The 19840-nt window shown below is 39.3% G+C and overlaps 2 long non-coding RNA genes across 2 annotated transcripts in view; one reads left to right on the top strand and one right to left on the bottom strand.

Moving 5' to 3' along the window:
- The first annotated feature begins 4125 nt into the window (after window positions 1–4125).
- Window positions 4126–19840, top strand: part of LOC122995097 — a 19539-nt gene continuing 3824 nt past the window's right edge. The window contains exon 1 of the long non-coding RNA XR_006406721.1: window positions 4126–4469. This is a non-coding gene — a long non-coding RNA (uncharacterized LOC122995097). The remainder of the gene's footprint in view (window positions 4470–19840) is intronic.
- The window catches only part of LOC122995098, a 15715-nt gene continuing 10473 nt past the window's right edge, over window positions 14599–19840 (bottom strand). The window contains exon 3 of the long non-coding RNA XR_006406722.1: window positions 14599–14746. This is a non-coding gene — a long non-coding RNA (uncharacterized LOC122995098). The remainder of the gene's footprint in view (window positions 14747–19840) is intronic.

The following is a 19840-nucleotide window of genomic DNA, read 5'->3' as shown; positions in this document are numbered from 1 at the left end:
GTCAGTCCACCAGATTAATAGTCAGATAAGACAGAATCAGACCATCAAAAAGTCATTAAGTCAGTCAGTGAAACAGAAAACAGTCAGTGAGTCAGTGAGGGTATCACAGGCTCAGGCCTTCTTCCTCTGCCGATGTCAGACAGTGATGAGTGACAGCTAACCTCCCTCAGTGCTTCTTATTGATCAGCCAGAGCCTCTGCTGCTGCAACACACACATGCTCTGTGTCTATGTGGTGTATGAATAAGAGAGAGAGAGAGAGAGAGAGAGGATCTCTGTGACACTCGTCACATGGGGTTCAGAGGTTATAAATACAGTGTCCAGTGACCCTTGTATGAACTCCATGCTCTGCTCAACAGGTCCAAGCAGCATGAATCTATCTGACACAGAGTATACTGCAGCCGAAACAATAAACCTGATTTATTTTCATGGGATTTGGTTCTGATTATGAGGACTGATCATTAGAGTAACAAAACAACTGATCTATTCACTTAACTTCTTTACTTGTGTATCTGTAATTCTTTCACATGCCTCTTGCTTTTTGAATATTTATACTTCAACACGGTTGTATATGGCAAAGTCAAATGCAGATCATGTAAACAATTACAAAGTTAGTTAAACAATATTTTAATTGTGATATTTTAATTTTTAGTGGATAGATTTGCAGAGTTGATCTATGCATTATCAAGGATTCCACAGGATATAAAAAACGCAACGATGAAGATAAGAGAGTTAGCAGTTGACAAAACGTTGTCGTCCCATAACAACAAGGATGACTACAACAAACTGGCAAATATGGGAATAAAACACACAACCAGACTGTGCAGGAAAAAAATAAAGGGATGAAACAAGAATATAAAAAAAATAAAGAATCACAATGTGCATAGTGGAGCAAACCAAAAAACTGGTGGTTCGGCTCAAACCCATTTTGGGCCACTGACCAGCTTGTCCCGACCCCAGCAGTTCAACTAAACGTGAAAGAAAATGTACATCAACACCACCTGTTCTATTGTTGTCTGTCCCACACACCACACAACAGTTATGAAGTCAGTCCAGCTGTAGGTCCATAACATCCATTGGAAATACATTCATTAATCCAAAGTCTCACAAGGTTCTTAAAGGTTAAGGTTAAGCCCCAGATGAAGGGTTGTTATGTTCCTGCTGTGGAAAAGGGCTGTTATAGGACTATTGTAATGTAAAATGGAGTAGCCAGTGTTCTAGTCCCCATTATGGGACACTCACTGAGGCTGTGACTGGAACTGTGTGTTTTTTTTCCCCTGTGCATAAAGTTAATACAAATCAATCTTGCCACACAAAAAGGAAAAAAAGTTGCATAAACCACTTTAATTGCCAGTGTATCTCAGAATATTTTGCACAGTAATTTTAGACAACCTTTGGACTCTGATTTCACACTAAAATTCGGTTTAGTTTAATTTAGTTTGGTCGGTAAAATTAAGTTTTAGCAGAAAATGTTTGGTTTTATTTTGGTGTGAGGCCTTTTTTCTACAGCCACCATTTTGTACCACTGAATGCAAAATCACAAATAGAAATGAATCAAAGACGAGAAACAAAGACTTGTTTCTGCACCCACAGATGTAGGAAATAAAACCAAGTTCAACAGGACATGCTGAACATAACTCACACTTGAGTTATGGACAGACAAGTTCACATCTGTTTCTTGACGGTCGGGGCATTTGGGGAATTGTATGAAATCACCAAAGTAGAAATAGTCGAGGCAGGTTGAGGGGAAAATGGGGCCAAAAAACAAAGTACAACTCTTCATCCCAATACTTGGATTGTGTCAAATATCATGAATTGATTATTATATCTCCTAGCGTGAGAGTATCAGACTTGATCTTCCCATAAAAAACTTATCTTGATGACCCACTGAGAACCCAAAATCTATCCACCTGAGCTGCCCAGAGGCCACCGAGCAGCCCCCAGGTGTGAATGTGTTAAACAGAGTCCAACATGCCTTACAAAGTAGCAAGTGTGCTGACTCAGTCTTCCCCTCTAGGACCTAGAAGAGACATGGTTACTGTCTGCACAGGTGGACAAAATTGGTGCCAGAAAGTGCTTGTTGGAGCTGGAGCTGCCTGTAGGTAGCAGGCTTGAAGCAGACTGTCTGAAGCTCTTTGTTTCATGTCGTTTTTTAGGGGTCCAGACTCTTTACAGCACTAGAGGGAGGCCTTGTGACGCTGCAATTAAGTGATCGTTACAGTGCTCCAATACTGACACCCTGTGGTCAGAAACAGTACTACACCCACTGTAGTATCCATTCAGCAGCTCCAAGACACACTCCTCTGCTTTCCTCCACAACATCCTTCCTTCCTACTCTTTCTCAACCCTTTTCCTTTCTTTACCTACCTCTTTGTTTCCTTTTTCTACCACCTCTTTTACCTCTCTTACCTCTTCCTTTTCTCCGTTATGCCTTTTTTTTCCATCTTGTACCTTTTATTTGAATCTAATTTCAGATTAGCCTTAATGATTAAGAATGTTTATGAATGCAAAAATTACAGGTAATATGAAAAAGTTTATCAATGTTTCCTCTTTTATAGTAACATACATTATCACAAATTGAGAAAACAACAACACAACCATCAATTTTATCAAAAGTAAAGTGACTTAAACTTAACTCTAGCATTACTAATTAATGAGAGGAATATAAATGTTGATGACAAGTGTCGTTTAGTCCGTAACCATCTGTGGCTGTAGAGTAACCGTGTCAGGCAGACGTCACTGAGCATGCTCAGAGCTGTGGTTCCATGTTCTTGCTGTTTTGCTGGTTTGATGATCTGAGAGGAATAAACTGCACCGTCTGCATCCTCCTGGTTCTTCTCCTTTCTCTCGCCTTTGGTGGCCTCCTCTTCCTCCACCTCCTCCTCCTCCTTCCCCTCAGCCCTTCAAAACTCGTTGTAGAAAGTAGAACATCTATTTATTATTGATGAGGACAGCTCTGTGGTGAATGGAGGCAAGGAAATAAACTTTTGTGCTCCTTGCACTTTGCTGCTCTTTTGGTTTTACAGAAGACCTGGGACCAGCAGAACGGATGTTTTTAACCTTCATAACAATTCTTAACAACTCTTAAAAATCTAAAGTATATTGGTTGTGCTGTGAACACACAGCACTGGAGCTTGTGTTATACTGGTTTTAAACCTTGTTTTCCTTTATTGACATGTGTGGTCAACAGCTGTAGCAAGATAAGGTGTTGCAGCTGCATGGTTTAAAACTTGGATTGGTTTATATAACATCATTCAATATATCAAACTGAAAATAAGTAGAATTTAACAGCAATGTTCAACGGTAAGTGGGCCGTCGAATATTATACTTATACTGTAATGTGATATTTGTACATGTCATTCCAAAAATAATGTACTTAATCTGCTGCTATATCAGCCTCCTCTCTTCTGGGAAGGCTAGGAAGATTTTCGAATGTGGCAACAGGGATTTGCTCCCATTCAGGCATGAGAGCATTGGTGAGGTTGGTCACTGACATTGAGTGATGAGGCCTGGCTCGCAGTTGGTGTTCAGCTCATCCCAAATGTGTTGGATGGGGTTGAAGTCAGGGCCCAGTGCACGCCAGTCAAGTCACTTCCATACCAAACTGGGAAAACCATTCCTTTAAGGATGGTGAAACAGGGAAGGGCCTCCTCAAACTATTACCACAGATATATATATATAGATACACACATATATATATATAGTTTTTACTTTCAGAATCAGAATCAGTTTTATTGCCAAGTAGGTTTGCACATACAAGGAAATTGCCTTGGTGTTGTATGGCATAACAATCAAAATATACACAAAAATTAAGTAATCATAAATAAAATGAAATAGAAATTTACAATAAAATATGTAAAATATATTCTAAGTGAAAAGAGCTGTTACAAGTTTAAAGTTTAAATTGGAGAGTATGAAATTAAATGTATAAAATATTGACTAGGAATGTGCAAATGTTCATAGTGTAAACAGTTTATGCAGTGTGGAGTATATGCAAGTTTGAGAGATTATTAATAATAATAATGCCATAAGTTGTGCAATGAAGCATGTGATATCTGCAGACAGCTTAATGGATCAAAATGTATATTTAAATAATAAGTAATGTACGATATGATTCATCACAGTATTAATGTTGCTTTATGGTAAAATAAGCAGAGAGCAGACATGTTTTGCGCCGTGATTGGCCAGGTGTGCGCAGGTGTGTAGATGGGCGGGGTTTCAAGTCCGCTGCAAACTCTGATGATTGCCTCTTAATTTTTCCCAAAGTGTGCACAGACTCACTATGAACTGATTGTGGGAAAACTATGTTGAAACGTCGGTGTTGGACTTTTAACAAGTGGGTAACGCTTTGCAGGACTGTTTGAAGTCAAGATGAATCTGTCAGTCACTTTCACGGACTTGTGGCTGAGCACCACGTGCTGTTCATCTTCTGAGGACGTCATGGAGACGCTGTGGACATCATGAGCTAGAGGTAGGAAACACTGAATGCCACACAGGTGTTATCTAGTATTGATGAGGCAAAACATATACAAACGCATAGCCTACTGTGCATTTCTCCACTTGTCATGACAACTATTGGATGACAGACAATTAATGGCAACGATTCTTAAATGTGGGGATCTTGTTTTCCTCTTTTATCTTTTTAAAATTAGAGGTAGTTGATTCAAAAAATTGGGGTATGAAAAAAGGTGATGGGCATTTTTCTGTATTTTCTTACACTGAGTTGGCCAATTGGTTAATCGAAAAGTGAAGAAGTCGTTTAATCACCAATAAAAATAATCATTAGTTGCAGAACTAGTCATGCCTTCTGTTGTAACCTTGTTAAAGTCTCCGTTTGTGCTTCATATGACTTGGTATATGGTATATTTGGTTTTACAGTCAGCCGGGTTCTGCCATGTTGTTGTTCTTTTTGCTGAAATGGGTTTTAATTTTGTTTGTCTGGCTCCTATATAGTGACAGTAATAAACACATGTGACTTGTAAAACATGCAACTTTTGACCATGTAAAAAAAAAAAAAAAAGTCATTGACAGGTAATTTTATCTCCAGGATTTGCAAATGTACCATTTTTGAAATTACCATTTTTTGTGCATACACAATATAATGTATATATGTATACACATGTATTATGTGAGGAGTTGGGTTAATGCAATACTAAAATTAAAATATATATATGAAAAATAATTAAAATTTCACTTATCTTCACAACAATAGTAATATAATACATGATACTTTGGAATATCTTCACAGTGGCTAAACGAATGCAGTAGGAAAATAAATACAATATTGAGTGATAATAGAATCAGAATTACTGTGTCTCATAATTCTAATATATGTTTTAAAATGCAAATTTTCTCACACAAAACACGTTTTCTGCACTACAGTGCAACAAAAGTTAAATGAAATAAGTAACCACCAATTAATCTGTAGAACATTTGTGTGGTCAACATCTAAAAGTGAACTTTAACTGCCTTTAAGACTCATCTTTTCCTGTAATGCCCATTTCTCAAAAACACCACAGGAGGGAGCTACAACCCCACAAAGGGCTTGATGGGTTTTGTTTGCCTTTCAGCCTCAGTAGCTGTTAAACTGCCAAATTCACCTGGAAGTTGAAACATCTCAAACACCAGACTGCATGTGCGAGTTGTCAGGTAGTCATTTCCCAAAAATTCTCTACTGTGTAATATATTAATTGATTAGCATTATACAGTTGGATTAAAAGACTGCATATCTGTCTTCAAAATACTGTGTGTGTGTGATTGTGTGTGTGTGTGTGTGTGTTGCTGTGACTCATGATACGTTTGGCACACAGAGGAAAGATTCCCACAGTCCCTCTCTGCTCCCTGACCAGAACACTGTGGGAAGAGAAGGGTGTGTGTGTGTGTGTGTGTGTGTGTGTGTGTGTGTGTGTGTGTGTGTGTGTGTGTTTCTAGTCTCCATCTTTGGACATTGACACAATTAGCATGTGTTACAGTGGACTAAATAACTCTTGTTTGGTGATTTTTTTTTCAATGTAATTTGAATTTTCAAACCGCTTTAGCAAATCTCTAGCCAAACAGAGTAAGTAAAGCTTAGGTGAAGAAAGTCAGATGAGAGAAGTAGGAACTGTAGTGGACATGAAAGAGAACATAAAAGTAAATAATTACGGGAGAGGAAGAGAAGGAGAGCGTGGTTATGGTGTTAAGTTAAATGTCACTGTACACTGGATGAATACACAACTGCTCAGGTCAAGAATTTTTTGTAAATAAAGCTGGTACATTGATTAGATTAGTTACATCATGTCTAAACCAAGAGACCATGTAATGAACACATTTATAAACTTGCATTCATTGATTTGTTTTGGCAAGTTGGGAGCAGGGGAAACAAGCTATAAACACAACACTGACATATTATCATCTTTTATGGTGAACTTGTTTGCAAGCATTTGCCTATTTACACATCCAGCAAACACAGAGGAACATTATCATTCATGTAGAGTTGTGTCTCTGACCACCTGGTGAGTTCAAGCCCAATATTTACTCTCCTTTTAGCTCTGGTTTGATCTCAGAGAACCCCTGAAGGAAATATCTGGCACTTTAGCCACTAAATGCTATGTTCACCAGCTGGTCGCTAACTTTGTGAGTCTGCTGTTTGGTGCTGGGTGGAAGCAAGCGTACAGTGGGTTTATCTGTGCTTTTTCAGAACAGCTACCTAATACTGCTGCTGAAAACGACGCTGGTGAGAGCAGTGAGGATGAACCAAAGCGGTAAAACTGTTGGCCATAAAACCAAATGCTAGAATGCTACGTAGACCTGAGGGGAACTGCTGAGTCAGATGACAAAAATGTTGATAATAATCTGTGGGTTTGTAACTATGAGCAACCTTTTCATATACAAATATTCTTTTTTTTTAATCCATTGACATAAAACTATGGATTATAGCAGCTTTAAAGACTAAAAGGTCACAACTCACACGTTAGGCCACCACTGCAACAAGTCAAACAAATATTAAAGGATTTTGGTGTCGGTGTCATTAAGTTTACCAACCAGCTGATCTCATGGAATAAATTTAGTCTATGAAACCTGTGTGTGTTGGGCCAGTGGCGTGTTTGTGTGTGTGTGTGTGTGTGTGTGTGTGTGTGTGCACTGTGACCTTTCTTTCCTGTGGAGGCTGTGGGCAGTCCATTACCCAGGGTCCTTAGCGGGGCCAGCTGTCAGGGCCTCCATCCAGCGTTTTCCAGCTCAGACTGTGGGAAAGTGGGAACCCCAGTTTGTCCCACAAGGCTCACTAATATCTAACAACTGCCCCCCCCCCTCCGCCTTCTCATCCTGCTTCCTGGACCAGACAGCTAGGTCTAAATATAATACACCCAGGACCGTGGATTTCCCGCCCTGTCCCAAAATACTGAGCCAAAACACAGTGCTGACATAAAGCATGTTCTTTCAGAGATCTACTTTCAAGTCTCGCATTCTCTTTTTCTCTGTCGTATCAGGTCCGTTGCATTGATGGCTTTCCAGATAGAGATACTTACATGAACAAATTAACCGTTTATAACTAGCCAAGAGGAGATGCCTAACGAACACATACATTGACACTACATCAAAGTTAAATCGGCATCATCAAAAACCTGTGAAGCATTGGGTTATAATGGCCACACTGTACACCTGCGTGAATATGATTGAATGCTTCTAGTCAGCTGGTAGCCAAACAGCTCATAAGGGGGTCAGAAGAGGTCCTCAAGGGTCCATTTCAGATCCAAAATATTCCTTATCATAAATCTTGTAGACTAAGCCAATTGATTTTCTTAAAGTAAATTCGGCTTCAGACACTTTTCTCATCTTTTTCGACTATTTGCATAAAAAGTAGCCAAACAGCTGATGTGCCAGTTGGTTTAACCTCTTGGTGTCCTTTTTCCTTTATTTTGTCCTCACGTCGACAAAGAACACATCCATTTCTCTCTTCATTTCATGGTTCTCTTCTCACCTCAGCGATGATTGTGTTGTACCTCCATAAGAGCCGATACCCGGTACACTCAGGTCCATTTTGATCCACTCAGATATTGGACATATAAAGACCTGAGAAGAGCGGCAGTAAAACAGGACCCTACCTGACCCGATTAGACTGAGTAGAATTTGGAGTCAGTCCAGCTCAGGTCCTGGATCGGGTAGACCTGAAAGTGAGCCAGTGATATTGATGCTTGAATGAAGCAGCTGATGCCAGTCGGCTAATTGAAGCACAACGTCTGCGCTCTACCTGAACCAACGCTATGTTTTATGACTTCAGAATTGCAGTAAAATTTCAAAGTCCATCAAATCATATTAGGTGTGATTAGATACCTTGCTTTGAAAACATGGCACATAGTGATTATTATTAGTTGTTATTATTTCTTTAATCAGGTAGCTTGATGTGCACATGCAGGCACAGATTTCCACAATAGATATGTTTATGGTTAATATATTTTTTATGTAAAATGTATTGTGAATTTTAAACCTAACAAATTAAAATTAATGCATCTGTTTTAAAAGGTTAAAGATGATTTTCTTCATCATAACAAAGAGAGAATAGAACACACACACACACAGCCTATATTCGTGCTATTCATGTAATGTATTTTGTTGTTTTTTGTAGTCTCCTGCTCAGTTTGAGATCTTTTCTTTCAATGATTTCCCAGTTTTTATGCTTTGTGGCTCTAAGTAAACTAAGGGCAAACTGACCCGGATGGATGGATGGATGGCTGGATGAATGAATGGCTGGATGGATGAATGAATGGCTGGTTGGTTGCATGGCTGGCTCAGTACACACAGCACTTAACCCCACCGCTGAATACCACACTACCGTCAGCAGCAGGCCATTACTGTTCAGGAAATATGCTGAATTATTCAATCACTTCCTCTCTGCATTCTCGACAGGATGCACAGAGTCTATTGAAAATCACAGAAAGTGTGTGTGTGTGTGTGTGTGTGTGTGTGTGTGTGTGTTTGCATTGATGACGTGCACATGAGGGGTTTGTGTTCATACGTATGTGTGTGTTGTAAACTCCTGGTCATGACCTACATTAGGTTGCTTGCTTGTAGGCTACTCTTACAAGATTTACAGAAGATGACGAGAATTTGAGTTGAGAATTTAACTTCTAGTCTTCAAAAACTTTAGCAAGTTGAAAATAAAATTTGTTTGTGTTTTTAAACACTATTATGGGATAAAGAATCACGCATATCTTGGACTTACAAATCATGTACATTTTGTATTTTACGGGCCACTTGCATTCTTCCATTTCTGCATACAGGCTTTGATTGAAGGTCATCTCAGTACAACTTGCTTGAACTAGTGAATCACGTCTGCTTTTATCTTTGTCATTTATGTCACTGTTACATGGAAATGCCTTTAAAAGTACATAACAGGTTTACAATTCGTCACTGCACAACCACACAACAATAATGTAATAAGACAAAAATAAGCAGACATACAGTTTGTTCTTTCAATGCAACTATTTTGAGCAGCAACGTAAGTGTTGTGAATGGACTAAGGCATGATGGTCCCTCAGAGACATTAGATGGCATGCTGCAAGTACTTGGTTAAGCAAATAGTAGTATTTTGAGACTTTCTGGAAATATTACAGCGCTTAATTGAAAGTTATTTATCTCAAAAGGAAATAAGTGCTCCACTGTCTTATACATGTCTATTAAGACTCGTTCATTTCAATGAAATCATTGCTCCGGCAAAAAAAAAAAAAAGTAAACCATGTAAAACTTTTGCTGCAATGTCTTAGCCAATAAAATACATAAAAGCGGACATTTCATTTATTTTGTAACATGAATTATTTAAGTATTTGTAATGTCCTACTGACTGTTGTGAAAGAGGATAAAATGGTTGCTGTTGTGATAACCATCCACAGTTATAAACTCCTGTCTTGTTTTTTTTTTATATATCCTTCTGCAGTGTTTTGGCATATGATAAACTTTTAAATTCAAGGATCTAACATTCAAACCAACGCAGATGCTTGCAGTTCTTTAAAGCAGTGCTGTTTTCAGTCTTATCGCCCAATAAGTCCTTGACAGAGTCCAAAACTGCAGGGCAAACAGCAGGCACACATACACATACATGTTCAACATTTGTGCTGTCGGCATGTTGACTTGTAGGCTTTTCACAGTATGTAGTCATACTTTCTTGGCAGACCCAAGTAGATGATTAAATTTATTGCACAACATGATGTACCTGTACCACTTTAAACCGCTGAGAGGTTTTGGCAAAAGAAGAAATTTCTTCTGTGGAAAATGGAAAATTTACTTCAAAAACTGTACTCGTCTCTCCCTCTCTCCTCCTCCTCCTCTCTCCCTGTATCTCTATTCTCCTCTCCCATCTCTCTCCTGCTCTTTTCCCAACACCTACAGTATTCAGTTGTATCTCAGGTCATAATGATTCAGCATTTCTTTTTCTCATCCTAAATACTTCTCATATTAAATATTAAGTCCTGAAAATATATCATTTTTCCTGGGAAAAAAACCAAGATTTCGCAACATCAAAAAAAATTTAAACACAACCATAGAGAATATTCAGAATTTGTCATCATGTCCTCTAATCAGTTTTTAAATGTCCATGTGGTTGTATGGGAGTGTCTTAATTGTGCTGACCTGTGGTTATTACTGCAGGAAAATCTGTTGCATGCAGCCATTTTGGCGTGTTGTTTTGGTGGTTTTAGGCGCATGAACATTGTTCTTGTACATGTTGTTGTAACATTATGGTGGTCTACCTGTTAGATGTTGCTCCGCACTCCAATTTGAGGGTGAAGCCCTGTATATCTGAACAAGATGCTAAAGAGAGACACTGGTGCTTCACTAGAGAAACATAGGAAAGCCTATCATCCCCAGTTTATATTGGACAATTCCGCACTTTACAGTTCCCGTCCAGTACCAATGCAGGAATCTGTGTGCCCTTTTATTTATCAAGGCAGAAAGTAAGGGTGTGGAGGTCGGGGTGATGGATATGCATGTGGTGCACTTGACTTTCATGCAGAAGACCAGAGTTCATCACAGACCTGCAATTAATGGTTGCCTTGTTATAAACCAAATGACAATCTTTCCCTAAACTTAACCAAGTGTTTTAGTTGCCTGATCCTGACCATAGCTTAACTTTAAGAAACCGTCACTGAACTTAATCCAAGATTTTTGGCAGAATCAATGTTTTTTGTCTAATGATAGGGTTGAGAAAAACATGGTGTGATTAGACCAGCAGTTGTTATTGGTCTGAACCAAAGAGGAAGAGTTAATTTTCTGTTCTGTTTCACACTGACTTTGAAACAAGACTAAGATTTTACAGTCAGGCTTGCAGCTTTGTGAGGTTCTATAGGAAAATTCAGGGAATTATGAATCATCATTAAGATACATTGTCTGGGAATTATCCATATCCTCGATGTTGAACCATTTAACAGTATAAGTGAAAACTTAAACCCACTGGAGGTGCTAGATGAAATTTCAGGGGATCACCAAAGCCTATAGGATTCACCCTCTGAGGATCATGAATGTATGTACAAAATTTCATCGCAATCCATCCAATAGTTGTTGAGATATGGTGTATAAGTTGGTGGACCAACTGCCTGACTGTGCCGCTGCTAGCGTGGCTAAAAATCACATGGAATAAAAGCACCTTGTTCATTTGGCAGAGCTCCTTTTTTGCGGTGGGAAGAATCTAAACACATCCAGTACAAAAAATGTGATTTACCTCCTCCTCACACAAAGTTTGCCCTCAGTTTACTTCCCAGACATGAAATATCATGTCAACATCTGTCTCCTCCTACTCTAAAAAACCCTTGTGTTTTTGGCGTTGTTTCATTGGGATTCTTTTTTTAACGAACCAAGCCAGATTTTGGTATTTCTCTCACTTTGACCAAATAAAACAAACTAAAAGAGTCTCAAATGTGCCTTAAAAGTGGGTGGGAACATTTTTGAACCAAATGGTTTATCTTAGTCCTTGAACACAGCTGCATGTGTGACCGGACGCCAACTGCTCATTTTGACCACTGGGTCAGAACAAACATCCGCAAAACTAATGGACAGAAATACTTTGTTGTCAGCTAATGTTGGTCTTATTTAATATTATTATACAAAGATGGCGACCAAAAAAATGCAGTTGGACATATTGACATGATACCAGTGACAAGTTTGGCTGGTTTCAGTGGATTCATAAATTACAATCAGGCTCTAAAATCAGACTCATTGAGTTGTCAATGAACAAAAATTTGGCAAGTTATGAGCAATAACTAAATCTGCTTTTCATCAGCCTGAACACCTTTCTACTTAATCAAGGACATTTTAATCAAATGTTGCAATTTTCTCTCAGCTCTTCTAATTCATAATTTACATGAAAATATCTGAATGGGACCCGAGCTATTGAGAGTTGCTAGAGTGAGAAAAAGCTGAAGACAGGACAGGGGATGAAAGAATGAGAGTGGGAGGGAGGGATGGATCTGAATTCCAGAGGGTAGGGAGAGGAGTTTTGTCATCCCAGCAGCAGAAACAGGAAGTGAGTTGAAACCTCTCTCCTGACCTTTCGACCCCTGCAGATAACATTCCCACCCTCCCCCATCCATGCTGCTGTGTGAAGCCCTCCCTTGCTCCCTGGATCTCTCTTTCTTACTTGTTTCCTGTATTTCAGTCCAACTCTATGAACCTCAACTGCTCTGTCTTTTTATGCATTTCTTTCTCACAACAGAAGCTAACAAAATGAAATTTCCAAACTAGTTTTATTTGAAAATGTTTTTCACATTTGTTATTATTAGTCCTCCAAATTAAATGACAAAATAAGACTTATGTTTTTTGCCCTACTGATCTGACTACCCCTATCAACAGGACATCTGTTGCAAGAATTAGACAGACTTTGTGGCTTTATAACAACATCACACTATTTCCTTCTTGGCTCCCGGGGGATAACGGTCATAATAACTCTGGCCACTTGAGAATTTTGTCAATTGAACCCAGACAAATGTTGCTTTTGGGTATTTGTTGCAATAATTGATCCCATTTGTCTGATTCTGGGTCGTTTTTTCTTTGAGGACAAACCCGTCATACTTTTAGGCTGTATTTTTGGTTAACAAGTTTCCTGTTAAGTGTCTTTTAAAGCAAAACTATATGACTTTGAAATGTACAAAAAGTAAAATTTATTCTCATAAAAATAAAAGTTAGATTTGTAAGCAATAAAAATAATGTACCAAACCCACCCATACTTTTGATTTGGCTGCTAAATCCTACTTTTTCTAAAGTGGTGATCTGCCGGCTGAGAGTACCATCACATCTGTGTCCCCAAACAACAAGGTAGGAACAAAAGACACCAATAACTCCATAGCAGTGGGTGGTGGTAGTGAGTCACTTCATAGTTTGCTAGCCACCATAAAACATAAAAAGAACAAATAGAAGGTGACCATAACAGACATGTTGGGGGGAAATACAGCAACCACCACCAAGTGTTGAGTGTTAGAGTAAAAAGATCGGCTCATGGTGTATTCAGACAGAACGCAAAGCAAATTTTTAGGTGCGGCACGATTACACACAAAGTCAATGCAAAGACATAAGTAGGCGCAAATTGGCCCCAGGTGACACAAATTGACGCAACACGTCCCCGCGAGTTGAAAATGTTGAACAAAGTGAAACATTTGAGCATATCGCAGAACTTTATGAATGTACTTCATGAATGCACAGAGAGGAGAAGGGGAAAAGGACAAAGACTGGAGTTTCTGGTGAGTTCTGTGTTGAGTCAGAAGCTGAGCTGAAGACAAACACACAAAAACACTGCATCAAAATGGTGCATCTATTGGCAGCTAGCTTACTGCTAACATACAGAAGTGTATTTGGGCTGTTTGGGGCAGATAAGCACAAATGATCCAGCAGAACTAAGCTTAAGGGTCAGCAGGCCAAAATAGAAAGTAGCAAATGGAGTTGGACAAGATTAATCCGTCATGGTCCAACAATAATAAAGTGGATGTTTTTGTGATTCCTTTCCTCTCTGGCCAAGTTTTGTGTCAAAGTTTGTTCCCCTTCAGATAGTGTTCTCTCCCATTAAAATAGTGTGGGAAAGTTGCTGCTCATATATCAACAGAATTAAATGCTGCAGTGTCCTGTAATTACCACTTGTGACAACAGAGGATGCTTGTCTACTGCTCAGCGAAGGTTACATAGTCTCTCTTTAAGGGATTGGTTCACAATTTTTCTGTGAGTCTGTCTTAAAACAATAGTCAGGTGCCTATAATGAAATAGATTTTCCTCGCTGTAATCATTCTTTCTGTTCATACTGGCTATTTAAGGTGCAGTGTGTAGAATTTAGTGGCATCTAGCGGAACAGACTTTCAGAAGTATGTTTTAATTAGTGCATAATCATCTGTATTGTTGTATTTTCATTACCTTAGAATGAGCCCTTTAGATCTTTATAGGGAGCGGGTCCTCTTCCACTGAGTCAATCATGTTGCACCACCATGTTTCTACAGTAGCCCAGAACAGACAAATCAAACACTCCTACACACTTGGAAAGGGAGGGGGGGGTATTTAGCTGGTTACAATCTGCAACCTCACCGCTAGATACCACTAAATCCTACGCACTGGTCCTTTAAAAGATCTCCATCAAATGTGTTGTCAATCCACAGTGTGTCCACACAGTCATTTTGTGCAAAAATGCGTTTAAAAGTTTATCTGAAGCTTATGAGGCTCCAGCAGTCTGAGTGAGTCATGTCAGGTGGATATCTGCCACATTTACAATCTTTTTAGCTTCAAATTCCCTCTTTGTGTTTCCTCGGACAGTGTTTCCTTGTTGAGCTGTGGTAGGACTTTGGCACTAAACAGACTGTAACGCTGAAAGATATCTACTTGATTTGACTGAAGCGTCATTTTACCTTCAAATAAACTTTTAGATATATTTTTGCACAGAAGGAGAGTTGTGGATTTTGGCCCCCATCACTTACATTTTAAGTGCATTATAAAGGGATTTTCTAATGGCCAGTATAAATAGGAGGAATGATTATGGCAAGAAAACCCCATTTTAATATTCATTTGGGCTCCTGACTGTTATTTTAAGACAGACTTGAAAAACTGTGAACCGTTCCTTTAAGTCAATGTGAAGTTTTCCTGTGTTTGCATTGATACACCAGAATATCAAGCCGCAAATTCTATGAAATCAATTATGAAATGTTTTGGCACAGACCTCCTCTGGGTTTACTGACAAATTATATGGATAAGCTCTATAATTAGATACTTTCATAGCCCCTTGATCACTCATAATGCTGGTGGTGATGGTGCAGAAGGTGGTAGTTGGATTCGGGGCATCAGCTACAGGACCTGGAAGATGGATGCAACAGGTACAGCTGATGATTAAACTGACCGTATTCCCACATCATTTTCAGGTTAAAATCCAGCATTTTATTGAGACTGACCTTACAGTTGAATCAACATGTCATGGCAACATGTCTTCATCCTTTCCTCTCTTCCACCCACGCAAATCCCCAACTTCCTATTGGAGCTTCTCACACAAGCACAGAGGAAAGCCACAGCTATGACCTCTTATCTTTTCCAAATACTCTGCCAAACCACAGCCATCTAATTCCATTTTGTGTCTTGGGTCATTACGTCATAGACTTTGTACACATTCAAAACAGAAGTTTTAATGTTTCCCAGAACTATATTAGCTTTTATGCTTCTTGTTCCATCATCAGAAGTATACCTAAACTTAGCTAACTGCCTTTGAGAAACATAATTCACTGTCCTAGTAAGGCATTAATCCTCATTTAGCATGAAATTTTTTGTGGAGTTATATTTGGTTTTTGGTTTTTGGTTTTATTTTTTTTCATTGTATGATGATCACCAACTCAAAAGGGCATTAACCTCCCATTACATTACTAATCATTACCGTAATAAAGGGAGGTTGGAAAGTGTGAGCAACCATTTATCCTGCTGAAATGTCCTTGAGCAAAACATGAGTCCTTACCATCTCCCAGGATACTGATCTGTAGCTGACCCTGACCTCTGACCTTTATTTCATTTGTGTCACTGTTTTTTTTTTTTGGGGGGGGGGGGGGTTTGCTTGCCTGTTAACAACTATAAACCACCATGAGTGTGTGTGTGTGTGTGAGGCCGATCTTGCTTCTTTCAGTGACGGTCCTCAGCGGCAGCAGAGTGCCACGATCGTCTGTGTAAACACACAAGAATAGTTTTTGGAGTGATTGACAGCTGTATAGGTGTTTGACAGACAGGCAACTTTGTTTCTGAGGGCTGTGAGACTGACTCCCAGGGTGCATCAGGACAGCGCCTGTATGGAAACAACAAGGGCCACAGTGAAAATGCACAAGTTGGCAAGGGTAGGGGGTCAGGCAGGGTTGGGGGGGGCGGCTCCTCACCTCTGGACGCCCACTGCTTTGACAGCGGGGTCAGGGGTCACGGCTGGAAGTGGCATCACTCATCTGCCTGTCTTATCACTGGAGGGGAGGAAGAGACAGTTTTTTAGTAAATGTAAGTACACTTCTCATAGCTTGACTTAATAATCATTTAGCTGCATGAAAGATATACCAGTTGGTTCACAACCATGTCAGTTTGGCACTGTTACCCATACTTTTTAATATTGACATCCATACATTTATTGTAGGCAAACATTAAAATTATAACCCAAACTCTCTGCTGTAAACATGTATCACTGTTCAACTTTGAGCTGGCACACAGTTTTCCTTTATGCCAGTTTTTTCGGGTGAACTCCTTTTCAGTTTTACCTGATGACTCATGTCTCTTCACGGACTTTTTTCCTCCCTTCTCCAAAGAATTTGAGAGAAAGAGAGAGAGATTTTCTTCCTCTGGAAATCCCCACATCTTTCTGTCCTATTGGGAAAACTACAGAAATTGACAAGTGCTGGTTTTAATCAAGCCCAAAAAGTCAAACCTGAACAGATATTAATTCAGTTTTTAGACTTGAACCTGAGTTACAACATTTAATGCATCAAAATCTGATTTAAAACCCAAATTATCAAGTGCAATTGAAAATTTGTGTTGGAATTTTGAGGTTTGCCTAAACTGCACTAATCACTTGTCATTACAGAGACAGTTCATTGTGTGAAGGAGTAACTGACAAAAATGCCCAAATGTAGATTTAGACTAGCTTGTAACTTCAGTTTAAACTAATCCAATCTATGCCCCAAAATAGTCCCAGTAAATAAAACTCAACCAAAGTGTGTCTGTAGCACCGAGTATCAAACTGTACCAAAAGCTGGTGTTAAATGCCTGGTCAGGTTCATACTCGTCCTCATTCTTTGATCAGACAGTTTGTGATTCAAATCGTAATTTTTCCAATTTTAGACAGTATTTTATTTAAAGTTCTCATATAGCTACTTGTGATTTAGACAACATGTAATAACTTTGGCGCCTTTGTGAAATTGAAAAAGGTTTTTGCAGAAAAATATGTTCAGTTCCTCAAAGTAAGATATGGACTAGGTACCACCTCTGTGCTAGAGAGTCCAGGCAACACTGTCATGTGAATCCCCAGGACTGAGATTCAAGCCTGAAATATGAATATTAAGCTTTACTGTACATGTACTACTTTAAATTAAATATTTAAATTGCAGTGATACACTGACCGCAATATATTTGGTCCTCAATCAAACATGCACCACTCAACAGTGATGGCAATAGTTTGTGAATTGGCAGCTAAAATTGGCTTTTTTTCAGCTGTGTGTTAGATTGTTGTTCATAGATAAAGAAAGAGTTCTGATGTTAATATATCAGCTTCAGTCCGGTTTTGTCAGATGCAGACCCATGGCGTACAGATATCTTGCAGGGTCTATGGTTTATTGTAACATAACTGCTACATAAGTAGTTACTATACAGTACAAAAGAACTCATAAAATAGCTCATAAACTCATAATGTACATGTACTCATTTCACTAGAGAGGTCATGGGAGGCTGTCAGCGACATGGATGCTTATACACAGCAGTGAGTAGCGGAATTGAACCAGCAGCCATCAGTGTGCAGGTCGGACTGTCAGGCTACCAGGTCAGCACTCTCATATCAGACGTCAGAGCTGGTGAATGGGTTTATTGGTAAAAAGCTTGTGGAGGGAAACATCCATGCATTATTAATATTCTTTATCACACTTTCAACACACACATGTACACGCACACACACAGTCTACTGAATGTTTCTGTGTCACAGATGACAGAGAAAGTGTGTGTTCATTTCGATGACTGTGTGTGTGTGTGTGCACTTAAACGTGTGTGTTTGCTCATGTATGTCGACAGGAGCACGTACTGTACATCCACGTTGCATTTGTGTGTTTGTGTGGCTCCAGAGGGAAGTGTGCAAGGCTGGAAGATGCTAAGAGCTCTGCTTTAATGCACTTTGATTTGAGATGATGAATAGAGAGGTTGTTTTTTTTCCTCTCTCTCTCTCTCTCTCTCTCTCTCTCTCTCTCTCTCTCTAAAGCTGCACATGCACATTCTCACACACACATCCACACGCACACACACACACACACACATTTCATTTCTCTTCCTCTAATAATCTCTTTTCCTCGTCACTTTTTGCATGTCTCTTGCATGCACACACACACACACACACACATCTGTATTCACTGCTCTGGGAAGCCATTAGTGTGACCCAGCCTTGATTACTTATTTATGGACCCAACAGAGTAAAGTGAGGGGAGTGGAGAACCAGGCGGTCTCATTTATAAAACTGTCGTTTGACTTCACCCAGATTTCATCACAGTTGATTTTATCATTCCAACAATGTCAGCAAAAATAAGAAAAAAAATAACAATTGAGTTAAATCCATGGCATTCAAAAATGTCTAATTACTGGGGATGTCTTCTGGAGACAATCGAGAGAAGTTTAAATCGGGTCAATTTCAGATTCTGCTTCAATTTCTGTTTAATTTGGCAACCGTCATGCCATGAGACTGCAACAAGAAAGCATTTCTGAATTTGCTCTGACTCACACCTATGACTGACTTCTCTACAGCAACAGTGGCTGAAGCTCATGGATATTGTGGCATATAGAGCCATCCACCTTACTGTACTAATTTGTTAAATCATCATTAAAAGAAACTTCAGCAACGGTGGCTTCTCTCTCTTTTATTATAGCAACTTTATTATGGTCCTTAGTTTATTTTCAATATGTATTATGTATTAAGAGAGCTGGTGAATTAGTGTTGCTGCCAGTTTGTCCCAGCAGCCAACAGCAAGTTTGTGCTGCAACAATGAAATTTCCTGCAGCCGAGACAGCATTCCCCCATAGGACACTATTATACGTCTGTAACGAGATGTCTGTAAAACTTCAAGCTGCAAAGAAGGTTTACTCTTTCTATTGTGTCTTTTTGGATGGAGAATATATTTCCATGTGTGTGACATCATCTCGATGGGGGTCCAAGGAGAGCATGTGCAGTGGTCAAAATCCAGGAAGCAACCCAGGAAGGTGGAAAAGTTTTTCGCAGCATGCTGAATCTTGCAGTCTGGTGTCTACTTCTCATAATACATCTATGATTTAACTCACTGATGTGTTCCAGCTATGCCAGCTGTCACAGGCAGTGTTGGGCCATAACACATTACTCACTAACTTGTTACAGTAGCCTAATGTGATTACTGTTTTCAGTAACGAGTAGTGTTAGCCATTACAATTCGAACTCCAATAATTACGTTTCGTTGGTCTAGAGAGCTGCGGGGAGGCGGTTAGCCTCCACAAAAAAAAGAAGAAATGTGAACTTGCAAAGTTGTCTTTTGTACATGTTGTGTCATCTTAGCTGACTTGCTAACATTAGCCACTTATAAGCCAACAAGGAGGGTGTGTGAACCCTGTAGCTTCACTATGAGGATGAGACTTGAGTGCTGAGGGGCCGTCCAGTCACTGGGGCTG

This window comes from Thunnus albacares, chromosome 13 (assembly GCF_914725855.1).
Source record: "Thunnus albacares chromosome 13, fThuAlb1.1, whole genome shotgun sequence".
Lineage (NCBI taxonomy): Eukaryota > Metazoa > Chordata > Actinopteri > Scombriformes > Scombridae > Thunnus > Thunnus albacares.
This window is presented reverse-complemented; position numbering and strand designations above follow the sequence as displayed.